The sequence below is a fragment of the Eretmochelys imbricata genome, chromosome 6 (genome assembly GCF_965152235.1).
Source record: "Eretmochelys imbricata isolate rEreImb1 chromosome 6, rEreImb1.hap1, whole genome shotgun sequence".
NCBI lineage: Eukaryota > Metazoa > Chordata > Testudines > Cheloniidae > Eretmochelys > Eretmochelys imbricata.
The window spans coordinates 65407420-65422460 of NC_135577.1; the positions used below are offsets into that span (position 1 = coordinate 65407420).

Here is a 15041-nt window from a genome sequence, read left to right on the forward strand (position 1 = left end):
TTAAATTGGTTTATCACAAAGAGGTCATAATTAGAGCTGGGTGAAACCTTTCTGGCTAAACTGATTTGCTTAAAATGCAGATTCAGATTGACAAATGTTTGGCCAGCTAGTGTAGATTTGTCAAATTGTTTTGGCCAAAACATACAAAGAGAATTCAGAAATGTTTAAATGAATCCTTTAGCTTTCCAAAAAAAAAACACATCAAAATTCACAAGAGGATTTAGGCACCGTTCACAAAGGTGGTGGTCGTGCCAGTGCCCCCTTATAACCTTTAGCCAGTGGTTAGGGCATTCACTCAGGATGTGGGAGACCCACTCTGCAGCAAGAACTTGAATCCAATGTCCCGTTTCTTGCCCCCAGTGAGTGTCGTAACCACTAGGCTGTTGGCTATTCTGGGATGGCTCTACCTCAATCTCTTTTTTGTTAAAGCTGTTGCACTGCATATAAAACACTTGAATAGTCATTGGGCAAGAGAAAGTGACTGTATAATCTGGTGGTTAGGGCACTCAGCTGGGAGGAGGGCATCTGGGTTCACATTGCAGGTGAGTGTCCTAACCACTGGGCTATTGGGTATAAGAAGGGTGGCAGTGTTGTCACCTTCTCCAGGAAACTAGCCCTTCATTTCCTTCACTCTGTTCCCTTGTGGGTTTTTTGTGTGTTTGTTTTTGTTTTGACCTAAAACTTTTTCCAATGCTTCTGATTTGCCAAAAATTCTAGAATCTGTTTTTGGTTTGAACCAAACAAAAAAAGGTTTTTTTGAACTGCTAGCAAACCAAAAAAATCAATTCCTGCAGTTTTCTAGTCCGAAAACAAACAGTGTGGTTACACTTCCCGTGCCCTATGTACTTTCATGTGCATTTCTGTGCACCTGTCTACTCAGTACCTTTTTAGTTTGCCAAGTGTTGCGTACCAGGAAGCTATCAAGCAAAAACAGTTACTCAAAACTGAATAGTGATTACTTTAACCCTCGCTAATGTCACCCTCTGCATGCTGTTATGGACCAATAATGAGCTTTCAGTGTGTAATATGGGTGCATGTGGAACATGGGGGCAGGCTTTTTCAGCCCTTGGAATCTCATCAGAGATGGAGATTACTGAACTCCCACATAGGGCTGTCAATGTGCTTTGTTCTCTGGAGTTTTCCCACATTGTAAAAATAGTAGAAGGTTAATGTTCTAAGAGAAAATTCATCTGACTTTGGCACTTATGGTGTTCTGTATTTGGTAGTATAGGAGTGGCATTTTAAAACATAAAAAATCAGGACTGCAAGTATATTGCCATATACAAACTTTACGATCGTTTGCATTTCTGTAGTGTTTTTTGCAGATGGGGATCTCTCCACTCACTGTGCAGTTCTTTAAGCTTCAAGTAGAGCCCTGTGTGTGACTATTCTTTTATCCCATTCCTGCTGTTATGGCAGTGGGTACTGCGGGACCACAGGATCCCTGTCCCACTGCAGGGCTCTACGCTACACTAGTCCCACGCAGGGCTATACGTCAGTGCCCCAGATAAGTGTTTATTCCTAGCTTACAAATAGAAAATCTCAGGCATAGAACAAAGTTACTTCTGCAAGGTCATACAGCATGTCTGCATCATAGCTGTTGCGCAGCTCTTAACCCTTCTGTCACATAAACCCATATTTTAGCCACAAGGCAATCCTTTCATTTCCCATCTTCTATGGATCTTTTAACATCTTGAAACACGATGGCTAGTTTACACAAGTGACTCCTGATCACACTGACTTCTAGGCAGTGTTTGATCAGCACCAGACAGAGTTTTTGTGGATGAGGGCATACTGAGTGCTGCTATAGTCTAGTTAAAGTTGGACTGCATCTGCACTAGGGTTCTTGTTATAAAATTTGCCACTTTCTAGCAGTGGCCGAGCTCCATAGATGATAGTAACGATGTGAGCACTAGTTTAGACAGGGCTCCATGCAGCCTATTGTATTACACCAGGCATTCGAAACACTGTCCTGTCTAGCTCTGTGTAGTCTAATCCTTCTCAGTCTGCTAATACCTTGTCTACACGAGTACCACCATGGGTGGGGCCAAATCAATGGTGGTAACAGGACTTTTCTTTTCAAATTGCCTAGTGTAGACAAGGCCTCTATGTGCAGACATTATTTTTTTAATCTGGTCAATGTCTTTTTTATTTACTTGAGTTTTAAATGCATTGTTTGCACATTTTTTAGTATCTATACAGTATGAAAGCAATTTGATTTAGTATTGACCATACTTAAACTGCACACCCTCCCCCAAAGGAAAAGTCAGACCCCTTTTCTCAGTATCCCTTCAGGCAAATCCCTTGAGGGCTGCCAAATGAGAGATGTGCTGGATTGACAAAGAGGGAGTTCTAGAGCGAAGGGTCCCTCCCCTCTTTAAATCTGGAGGGTGTCAGCACAATCACCTAAGATAGTGGGAACTCCAAACCATGTGGTGTATTATACTGTAAATCACCATCAATATAGTGTGGTGGGTGTTTTTTTAGCCACAGGAAACTAAATGGAAGCCAGAAAAGACTGTAGAAGCACCACAAAGCAAGTGGGCCGCCATGTTTTGCAGTAGTTTCAGTTTCCAAATAGTCATCTGCTGTAGCACCATTTCAGGAAATTGTAGGAATCCACAGACCTCAATGACTAGAGAAGCCTGTATCTTGAAAGGAGAGGCTGCAGTCTTCTACTCAGTTGTATACAGAAAAGGAGTTTTGTCACTACTGCTACTTCATCTAACAGGACACCTGCCCCAGATCACTAAGCAATCCGTCTACCTCTTTCCGCACCACCATGCATGCAACAGAGATGATAAACCTTGTAATTTCTTCTGCATATTTCCCACCAGCATACTTTCTGGATGGAGCTTCATCCATGCCCTCCTCTCAGGACCTGCCAATGCAGACAATACACTGCCCATTGGCTAGAAAGGAAATGTCATGGGACCTCTCCTCCATATTCACCAAATAACCTCACTCTGGCCCAGGCAGCCTCATATGCACACCAAACACACACAACAGGAACATGCTGTACCCTGAACAGAACAATTCAACATAGCCCTCCTGGGGGGTCTCTCTCTCTGCGAAAACATCTGCTCACATATAACTCCTATTTCAGTCTGCAAATGTCTCATAAAAACATTAAACTCAAGAGCTGATAGCCCTTTTAAAAATGGATGTTTGATCTGTGCCCGTTGCCAGAAGAAGGGTGCGGACTAGTGAGAGAGGGGATGTTTCTGTACTACAGCCAGGTCTTGAACCAGACTGAAAGAGATCCAGAAAATCTGAGGAATCTAGATAAAACCACAGCTGTTTTGCCATTGGAGGGGGAGAGAGAGAGACCCCCACCCCCACCAATAATCTTGACAAAGAATTGGCAAGGATTTATTCTGCAAAGGTCTGTCTCATTTTAAGAGCCCCTAATACTGTACCCTGATTCAGGAAGACAGATTACAAAAAATAGATCTCGTATGTGCACGCTAGATTAATAGCCAGAAGGGACATGCATGTGGATTGTACCTTGATGTTTGCAAAATGCTTCTGAAACCTGTGAGCGCAACTGGAGGAAAGTTGATCTGGAGACTTTTGTATATGTGTTGGAAGACAGAATTTGGACCAGAGGTAGTCGGCAATGTGAAAAGAGGTGCACATCACCCTTATGTTTAATTCTGTTACTGATGTGGTGATTTTAGTATCAGCCCCGAACAGTTCAGTGTTCCAGCGAGAGTCTGCAAGCAGCTGAGTACTGGTGATTTGATAAAGTTGGAGGCTTTGTTATGTGCATTGGAGGTGAAATGTCGTATGCAGCTGGAAATAAATGTCTGCAAATTTGACTTCCCCCTAAGAATGAAAAATGTAAACTGCAGTGCCTCTCTAGAAGCAGGTAATCTGCATCAGTTGCCTGCAGTTCCTAGCCAGGAGTGTGAAAACATTTCATTGTAACTTTGCAGCCTCCCTTTTGATTAAAATAAACAAGCACTAAAACAGTTCTGCAGTACAAAATTATCGTGAAAAATCTGTCCACTTAAGCCAAAAGCCAGTCCATAACTTTTGTACTCGGAAAGAAATACGCAAGTATACAGATGAATTGTTCATGTTCACTTTTAAGTCACTTTTTAAAACCCTGTTCAGTCTTTGCAGGGGTATAGGCACTAAGCAGGTGTGGCAAAAGTGAATTTTGCCTTGTATTGGGGGAATAAGTACTAAGAACTGAGAGGAGTTTCCTCTAATGTCTCGATAGGTAGTATGGATCTTCTTTTGGGGGGAACATTTCCACCCCTTCCCCACAATTCTTTAATAGCTATATGTTTTTTCCTCTTCTGATGGGTTTACTGCAGTGGCCATGTTAATGGCTTGCTGGCATTCCATGTAGCATGTTTACATGTGAGGTTTTCCTTCAGAAATATCCCATAAGCATTCCTTTCACTTAAGTTCTGGAAATACCCTTGTCACTTCATTGGTGAAACAAAATTTTTCATGTTAATAGAACTAACCTTCAATCTCTCTGTCAGGATTCTTTTGGCTTGTTCTGCCACGCTATTTGCGTAACAAGACCCTGAATCTTTTTGTGAAAAGAGCTCAGAAAAAAGAATGACAGAACAACAGTATTTTCACTTCCTGCAACAAACTGCTTTAATTTAAATTAACATTAGTAGATATGGAAATCTATTAAAGATAATTATCCCACACACTTCATCTACGTCAAAAATAGCTTTGCCCATAAATGCCACTCTGATGGAACCTTTAGAAACAGGTTCCTTCCCTCCACCCTCTAATTTTTAGTAAATTGGTTGACTAAATTCAAGGTTTTGCTTCCTAACCATAAAAGGGTTGGGTTTGAATAGGTCAGAACAAGGTCACACACTAGTGTAATCCACTAGGAGTCACATATTGAGATTACAGACCTTATGCTACTTTGGAAGTAAGTGCAACCTTAGCTTGGTTTCTGCTTTTCCTCCCCTACCAAAAACCCCACCCTCCGATTTGTGGAGTTAGTGCCCAGTAACTGAGAACTTTATTTCCTGCCATTTCCCAGCCAGGATCCCTTTAATTTGTTTATGACAAAGTTAACTAAAATTTATTGTGTTTCTAAATTATGTATTCGCAGCTAAGCAATGTTTGTAATCACATTCAGAAATGCCTGGATGCTTATGGCAGATGAGAACAGAGAGTTACATTACGTAGATTTAAACTGTTGATGGGATCTGAACCCCCATGTTTCAGGATGCAAGCAAATCTGAGATGGGTTAGGAAGGAACTTCCTCCTAGTCAAGTTATTCTAGAACTGCTTATTATGGGTTTTCCTGCTGCTTCTCCTGAAGCAGCTTGTACTGATATCTGATAAGTAAGGTGCTGATTTTATCAGAGGTCACAGAATCCATGACTTCCAAAGACCACCGTGACCTCCGCCTGCAGGTGGCTGGGAGCTGCAAAGCCGGGGGGAAACCCACAGCTTCCAGGCTGCCGTGAGTGGCAGGGTGGGACCAGTGATGAGCTGCCAAAATCTTAACAATGGGTTCCCTCCTCGCCCCACCAGGGGGTTGTTGCCTGCCCCCAGGACCCCGCCCCATCCACCCCATCTCCTGTCCCCTGCCTGCCCCCAGAACTGGGCAGGAGGGTCTCATGGGCCACCATAGTGGGTGCCCACCCCACCCCTAAGAGCCAGAGGCACGTGCCGGGGGTCGAGGTGGGAAGTCCCGGAGATGCTTACATGGGGCAGCTCCCAGGAAGCATCCGGCAGGTCATTCTGGCTCCTAGGGGCAGGGGAGTATAGCTGGGGGGGAGCAGCTGCTTCCCCCACTGATCACCTCAAAAGTGGCGCCTTAGGCACCAACTCCTTGGGTGCTCTGGGGCTGGAGCCCCCACAGGGAAAATTTGGTGGGTGCAGAGCACCCACCAGCAGCTCCCTGCCCTGCGCCTGGCCACAGCTCACCTCACCTCTGCTCCACCTCCTCCCCATAATGCCCCGCCCTGCTCTACTTCTCCGCCCCCTCCCCCAGCTTCCCGCGAATCAGCTGTTCGGCAGGAAGCCTGGGAGGGCTGAGAAGCAGGCGGCGGCTTCCTGCTCAGGCCAAGGGTGACAGAGGTGAGCTGGGGCAGGGAGTGGTTCCCCTGCGTGCCCCCTACCCTCGGTTACCTGCTGCGGTGTGGGCGGCTCACCTCCGCCTCCCTGGGTCTGAGCAGGAAGCCGTGGCCTGCTTCTCAGCCTGCCCCAGCTTCCCGTGGGGGGTGGAGCAGAGCAGGGCGGTGAGTTCAGGGGAGGAGGCGGAGCGGAGGTGAGCTGGGGCGGGGCGTGGAGCTGCCGGTGGGTGCTCTGCACCCACCAAATTTTCATCAACATTAAATTCACACAAAAAGGGCAAAAACTGTGCTTGGTTACACCCTGGAAGTGATAGGAGCATTTGACTTAAATAGGTATGAGGGAAAGAAGATAAAATCAACCTAACACAACAGCCAAATATAGTAGGATTATTAAAGCAAGGCGTCCCTTGGAGACTTGAAAAACAATCCTGCTTTGAGTGGAAATTAGTTTGTTCTTTCATGTGTCCTGATTTTTTCTTCCTCTTGCTCTAAATTCCAGGCTGCCTTTATTTCTTTGGCTAACAGGATTATTTTTGTTCCGTTTTTAAACCATGCCTTATACATCTAGTTAAAATAATACAAGCATCTCTGGGTCAATGTAACCAACCCTGCTAAAGAAGTCCAAAATCCACCTGACGCAATTAACGGAACATCCAGAACCTGGCTCCATATGATGTATGTTGGAAGATATCTGTGTGTACCTCCTGTGTTCATGGGTGTGTACTGTGTGTATATAAAAATAAGTGTTTATTTTACCCATATAGTTAACTGTAAGACTTTTTAAAACTGTGCACCTTATCTTAACATTTTTAGGATGCCATTCTGACAATTTACACCCTTACTACACTTCTTAAAACAAAGACTGTAGTCTTGAAAGATCTACCTGTCATGCAGGTCCAATTTTAAAACACATAAAAGGAAATACCTGTCCACACGATACATGATTGGGTTGTGCATCTCACTGGCACAGTACATTGAAGCCAAGAGCTTTTCCTGTGGGCAGGTTGCTTCAGAACTACTCACTATTGAATTTCTTGCATTTTTGTTAGTAGCTAGATCTGGGTGCTTAGTGAGAGCCAGGATACTAGACTGGTGGTTGCTGGTCTAATTTGATATGGAGATTCCTATATTCCCTATAAAGAACATTGAGTTCCTCTTTAACAAAACAAAAACACAAGCCTTAAAATTCCATTTGTTCTTCCAAGTTTTGGTGGAGGGAGGACAGATCGAGAGGTATGTGTGGGTGGTGTAAAATTGCTTTCACCCTGTAAAAATCTTAAATAACTTCAAACTTTTATATCCATAAAGAACCATTGAAACACAGTGAACTCTGGGCTGGAAGATGACTGGCAGGTGAGGGGAACCTAAGGAGAAACTTGAGTTAAGGATGACAGAGAGGTAAATATATGAAAAGTGCAACAGACTCTTTAATGCTCACAAAGAGCAGACTGGGCTTTTTGTTGTGCATTGGTCTCTCAGAGGAGACAGTCAGCCTTTAGAGATCTATAAACTGAATGCAGATGGGCAGCATCAACCTTCCTGGGATTTAAATCTTGTTGTAGCCTTATTTCTTATGTTGGCAGTAGTGACTTATCAAGGCTGTGTTCCAGTTTCCATTGGAATACTTCTTTGCCGGTTGCTTATTAACCTAATGGCATTTACAGAGAATAGCCTTCTTAAGGAGAATGGAACTTGGAAGGCTGTGGAGTTTGGAGGGGGTGGGATCTTCCAATCTGGGTTGGGAAGGAATTTTCCCCCAAGTCAGACTGGCAGAGACACTGGGGGTTTTTTTCACCTTCCTCAGCAGCATGGGGCACAAGTAACTTGCAGGTTAAAACTAGCATAAATGGTGGATTCTCTGTAACTTGAAGTCTTTTTAAACCATGAGTTGAGAACTTCAGTAACTGAGCCAGAGGTTAGGGTCTATTTCAGGTGTGGGTGAGTTTCTGTGGACTGCAATGTGCAGGAGGTAAGACTAGATCACAATGGTCCCTTCTGGCTCTAATGTCCATGAGTCTAGGAGCTCTAGGAAAAATATTCCTTAGATATGTGGAGTGACATGGCAACAGTTGCCCCTCCATTTGCTCCACTGGGGCCCTGCTGTGGCATTATGGCTCCTTCCAGAGCTGTAAGACTATTGGCCAGGTCACCTGGAAATGTGCAGTAAGACCTGTGGAGGAGACCCTTGATAGCTCAGTTGTACCTACCTTTATTTAGTTGTCTCAGCTGTTGCTGGCATGAGTCAGTGCATCCAAACAAAGTGTTCACACACACACATGCTTAGTGGGCTTGCTGTTAGTTTGCATTCACCCTAGTGCTGTACTCCATTATATTACTGGTAGTGCTTTGTGGGCATGCATTCAGCACTGCCCCAAATGACCATGCTTCCAGGGTGATTCTGCTTGGCCTTCTGGTATACTTTGCTGATGCACAGGGGATTGTAAGAGGACAGGTCTAACTCTCAAAACCTCCACAGTCTTCACTAGGAAAGTCTTCCATGGTAACCAGCTTTGCCTCATAGGGCTCTTGATCACCTCCTTTGGCATGGCTCTCCTCTTTGCAGAATGGAGAGTTGTCTCTTTAAGAACAGCTGTCCATGGATTGTTTTTCTGTATTACAACATTGAACTCCATGGGCAGTGATGTGTTTGAGTTGATGTGATTCAGTCTGTCAGTCATGGTTCATTCTAGGCATGCCCCAGAGTGCTTGGCATGACTTGTGGCATGATCCAGTTGCAACTCTTGTGTTGAGACACAAGGCATGCGAGAAGGTACAACATTGCGTGTCTAAATCTTCTAATCTAGACAAGGCCAGAGTTAATGCAGCCAACATTTTATTTTATATATAATATGGCACTGAAAGCTTTACTACATGAATGCAATAATTTTAATGTCACTTTAGGGCTTCTAAGCCTTCATAGCTCTGACCTGCTCGGAGTACTGCAAACAAGGCCCACTAGGGGTAGGTGCTTCCTCTGTGGAACACCTAAGCTATATTGTAGCAGGGCTTTCCTCTGGAGTTACAGGCACTCCACAGTTGGCACATTTGTGCCTTCCCTAGGTGCACAACCTTACGACTCTTGGGGAAAAGAGTGACCTCATAAAGCATGTGGGAGATGGTGGTGTCAAATAACTTCAGGCTATGGAGTTAACCAAACCACAGGAACCTATAGAAATTAAAGAGAATAACTTATTGCTAGCATATCACTTAAATAATAGAACATAATTTTTTAAAAATTACAGATCAGAATAACTGGTGAAAACATAACCCTCTTGGATATGGAATGAGTGGACTCTTAAAGGAATGCCTTACCCAAATTTGGGTAAGTTTTTTTCCAAATGGTGCCGTGTGGTGTGTATATCGCATTCACGTTTCCGAGATTACAGCCTCTATTTAATTTGGAAATTAAGCTATTTCTATACTCCTAAATGACGGACAGAATGAGGGCAAAAAGAAGGTCTTGCATTTCTCAATAGACTATTCTGGGAGAGCACAATTAAAATCATTAGTAGAATGTTGGCAAAATGACGCTCCTTATGGAAAAAGATGATAGAGAATAAATGCTGGTGGTGGTTTTTATGGCTTTTCTTTCTCCAGCAATGGCAATAACCATAACAATTTTCATGGGGCCTACAGAATATATGGGGGAGGAAGGAAGGAGGAAAGACATCTGGATTATATAGTTAAATTCAGTTATGTTCACTTGCATCTTCTAACACTTCAGGAAATTAAAATTAAAGTTATTTTTGGCATTAAAGGCACTTTGGTTGACAAAATGGGCAAGATGAACATACTGTACTTAAGCTCACAAATAGAGAGAAGCTTATCTGTGTTTGACTAAGACTGCCAATTTAGAGCTGGCTCTAGAAAAATAGCTCTAAGACACTGTGCTACTTTGGCTGTTTTTAGGGCTAAATATGTTGCATATGGAATATGGATAGAACTTAGCAATGGTCAGAGGTGCCTTTTAATTGATATACAATGGAGAGGTGTGGAAAAGGGCAATATTTTGACTTTATACCAAAGTTCAAGAAAACTAACTTCTAACACTAATATTAGGATGCCTTGCAGATTGCAAAGAATATGAGGAACAACCTCTAATTTAAACATTCTCATAAACATGAGAATCTGTGTACACATCTGTGACACTGTTCAAGATCTCTTCAGCTGGAGGTACATTCTATTGCTTATCCCATCCTATTGGCTTTAAATCCCTGAAACCCTTCTGTTTAAGGAAGATACATCCCATTATAGTACAATAGCGGTCTTTTAACCATCTAACGGCAACAAGCATCTAATGTGATTGTTTTGTTGGCTCGGGGGACAACCCAGGTACCAATATAATTTACTATAATATGGGATACAACTACATTGGGAAGACTGACTTGCATAACATAGGTCATATGACATTATGTGTATGGCTTAATTCTTGAATTATGCTGAACAAGCAGAGGACTCTCTAAATCAAACAGATTTGAATTATTTTATTAAAAACAATAAAACTTTCAGGATGCCGTTCTCATCTTATTGAAGTCCATAGGAGTTTTTTCCATGGAATTCAGTGGGACCAGAATTTCATGCCTTGACTGTAGGTGAGCATCTGGATTTCTTGTTTTTCCTCCAGCATTTATAATAGGAAAATTTAATACTGGGGGGAACCCCACACCGTAAAAGGTATGTTGGTCCCTTAGTGTGTTTAACCTTTCTTTATTTGTGGGTTAGACTTGCATTTCTTGTATTTGGGGGTCAGTGCAAACATCTGATGGCCTGAATATCTGTTGCACTTTCATTCAAGTAATGTTAAAATACTGCTCATTTTAAATGAGTGAAGTTAAATCCTTGGGGGTGGGGGGAAGGGGTGGGGTGCATGACTACTTCCCAGACTACCCAGACGACCTCAGCTAAAGTTAGTGCAGCCAAAATCTTCCTTCCAGGAGCATTTTTAATATATGTTTTCCGTACTGTATGAGTATTCAATTATCTTCTCCCCAGCTACTCTCTCACCACCATAGCTATTCAACAGCATAGTTGTGTTGCCAGTTTTTGCCTTGAAGTTGCTGATTCCTAGGGCAGAGGACCCAGAAGTGTGTTATGTATTAACTGATGTACAGTACAAGCTAAGCAGAGCTATCTATTTCAACATTCAATATTATGTTCATATTTGCAGTTCAATAGTATACCTCCTATTCTGGCCTTATGATTTTAGGGGATGTTTAGCCAAACAAACCATTTGATTAGCTGTATAAAACTGAAATGACTTATAAAAATACAGGTGTTGTAATTGCCAGATATTGAAGTGTTTTAAAAACAGTATTCTATCCTATTAAACTGCACAATTGCTAGTTTAGTTTAAATTGGATGTCTTATTATCCAGTACCTTGACATCTTCCATCATCTTCCATATGGATTGTGATGAAGGAATTGTGCACATAGACTGTAAATCAAAAATCTGCTTTGGAATTTAGATATTACAGTAATTCCTAATCTGTGTAAGAGTCTGGTCCTTGTCTCTTCTAAATCAATAGCAGAGCTTGTGGAAGTAAAGATCAGATTCTAAGAATTTTTCTTGAATTTTTTCTCTTTGTGAAGATAGTTCTGTGCATCAATGTGGTAAATACAGATCCTTCAAGAAGACCCAGTCCCCATAACATCTTTGACTCTGGTACTTGTATTCTTTCTAGATCACCAGTTCAAATACTGCTCAGGTCAGTAGCTTTTTGGCTTGTGACAATGCCAAGGAAAAAGAAATCAAAGGTTGAACCAGAACTGAAACTTTTAGTGAATTAAAAAAATCAAGTTTTTGAGTAGAGTCAAAAAGAAACTTTGTCCTGATCAGACTTGTCCAAAATCGATTTTGTCAAAAATGAAATCTCTCATTTTGGAGGACTAGATTAACAAAATGTTCAAATGGGGTGGAGGCGGCCACCTTTAACCCAGTGGTGGAGGCACTCGCCAAACATGTGGAAACCTGAGTTCATCTCTGCCTGAAGCAAAGCGATTTTGAACTTGTCTCCCACATTACAGGAGAGTGCCCTATCCACCAGGCTATGGGATATTCTTGTGTGAGACTTTCTCAATATCTCCTCTTCTACTTTTGTATAAGGTAAATAGTCATTGGAGCAGGGACTTGTCTCCCACATACTAGGTGAGTGCCCTATTTTTCTTAAATGGGACACTGCAATATTATATGGCCAAGCAATAGGGCTCCCACTGACCATCCTTGTGGAAGCAGACCTATTGTGGCCAGCTCATGTGACTTGATTGTGTCATGATATTTGGGGTGTGTTTTCTTAAGGTCCTACATCCTGAAGTGATGAAATTACACGAGAATTTTTCATTTTAAAAAAAAGTTTCTTGCCCTTATGGTTACAGATGAAAGCCTGAAAACATGAACCCTACACTTAAAAACTACACAAATAACTAACTTTGTCTGTTTGGCATTTGGATTGGTGATCTTGATAGCAAGCTGAGCTGCTCACTCTACAAATACCTTGCGGTTCTTGGAGGAAACATTGTGAGCAATCTCTGCACAACAAGACTTGTTACTCATCAGCAGCACCTCAAGTTCTTTGACATTGTCTACTAGAAACTTTTTGAATCCGGTGGGCAGCATGTGTTTCGTCTTTCTATTGCTACCATAACCAATGTTGGGCATCAAGATTTGCCCTTTGAGCCTCCTGCGAGCTCTGTTATCGATACCTCTTGGCTTACACCAGTTGCGCTTGATCTTGACAGTGATCTGATTGATGGCGGATGAACTTCTTGGTTCTCTTCTTGATGATCTTAGGTTTCACCAGTGGTCTGAGGGCAGGCCTGGGGTCAGTTGCTAATGGCGGCCACCCTGAGAGGCAGCGCCAAGAGGTTTGCTGGAAGTCTTGAAAAATTGGGTTTGGGGGGGAAGGGGAAAAACTCAATTTGGGTTGAACACATCCAAAAATTGTGTGTGACATTTTAAAAAAAATCCTTTTCCACCTCAGGCAAACCACTTATTCACTGAAAAGGTTTTGCTCAGCTCTATTAAAAGCCAGAAGGCAAATAAAAGGAGCCTAAAACTTACCAGCTAAAACGAGATTTAAAAAAATTTGCATAGTTTTTTTGACCACTTGGGGTCGGCAATGCTGATTGCATCATTCTAATACATCTCTTCAGAAACTCTCCATTCTGTGTAGTCTTCCCTTGCTTGTATATCAGTGTGTTTGGTATATCATGGATATAATACTTAAAGTACATTAAAGTAATATGTATTCATGACTGTCCATGTTTACTGGTAACACAAAACTAGGTTCTTTTTTTAAGCCCAGAACACAAGGTTTCTACAGTCCATAAGAGAAGCCCATGTGTATGGATGGGGCAAATCCCCTTTTTGAATTTAAAAAAAAAAACAAACCTCCAAAAACCTCTCCTCCTGTGAGCAGTGACTGAGGAATGTGCACCTTTCTTTTAAATAAAATAATTAAACTACACCTGCCCCCCCGCCTCAACTTTGAATTTTAATGCCCATGACAGTCACAGGCATGTAACGCTGGCTTGAGACATGCTGTGTGCAGGCTTCTTTCCTCAAGCTCTTTTTTTTTTTTCAGTCTTATTATGCAGTAATCCCTGCTGTTAGTGGGGGCGACAGTTATGCAGTTCTACCAAGGCACCTCACTTCTGGCCGCATCATGTCTCACATCTCCATCTTTTTCAGTCTTTGTCCCCACAGAGTTCTGCCAACTTCTCACATTCTGGATCTTCTGCACCTCTTTCCTGAAATGCAGTTCTGCCAATACACCTTAATCCAGAACTGCCACATCCTGCCTCTTCCATTCCTTGTGAGTACTTCCACAGTCAGTTACTTCCACAAGGTTAGTGCTCCTCAATCCAAACTTGCTATTCCTGTTTCAGGGCAGCTGCTTCAGTAGAGCCTACCATTTCAGAAAGAGCCAGGCTAAATTTTTCAGTGTGCTTATGATGGGGACTAGAAGGAGTGACCACCAAACTCATTTTCACTTGTGGGGTCAGACCTTTCTCTGCTAAATAACACAAGTGGTTCCAGCTGCTGTGCAGCTGCAGGGAGTCTGCTTTCCTTCACAGTCATTAAAAGCCCTTTAATCAGTGTGTGGTGTTTGTCAGCAGTGGTGTTGAGGTGTGGGGAAAAAAAGCAGATATGCTTTGCTGGCAAATGTAGCTTTATTCTGACCTTTTATCTCTTTCAAGTCTGAAGAAGCTGAAACTAGTTTGGGAAGTGATTGAGTGAGCACCTGTGTAAATGCATTTGCAGAAGGGAGAGGTTTAGGTTCTGGTACAGAAATGCTTCCCCCAAGGTTCCCTTCGCATATTGTGAGATTCTGATTTACAAATTGTAAGCATTTGAGAGGGGAGGGATGCCTCTTGTGTGCTTTTGTACAGTGCCTCACACAAACTTAAATGGCCTGAAATGTAGCTCAGCATCCATGGCACATTCCCTCCTTGGCTTTTCTGTAGAGACCACCAACAAGGAAGACAATAATGTTTAAATTTGAAATGGGGCAAAGCATTACAAAGTATACCATAAGGAACAGTCCTGCACTGCGTGTATGGTGAGGTGGACTTACAGATCTAGCGTGTACAGACTAAAGTGATGGGTTCACTAAATACCAACAGGTTTCAGAGTAGCAGCTATGTTAGTCTGTATCTGCAAAAGAAAAGGAGTACTTGTGGCACCTTAGACTAACAAATTTATTTGGGCATAAGCTTTTGTGAGCTATAGCTCACTTCATGCATCTGATGAAGTGATTCGTAGCTCACGAAAGCTTATGTTCAAATAAATTTTAGTCTAAGGTGCCACAAGTACTCCTTTTCTTTTTGAAAAGACCATCTGTTGGTATTTACATCACTGTCTGTGACAAAGGCTGCTGAGGTGTTCACACTATAACTCAAAACTGGACTGAGAACCACCAACTAGACAGATTTGAGAACCATCTTTTCCTTCAGACAAATCTGTTAGCTTACAA

The 15041-nt window shown here is 42.4% G+C and overlaps 1 pseudogene; it reads right to left on the minus strand.

The window, feature by feature from the left end:
- Positions 1–11081: 11081 nt before the first annotated feature.
- Positions 11082–13875, minus strand: LOC144266537 (large ribosomal subunit protein eL32 pseudogene; annotated as a pseudogene).
- Positions 13876–15041: the final 1166 nt, after the last annotated feature.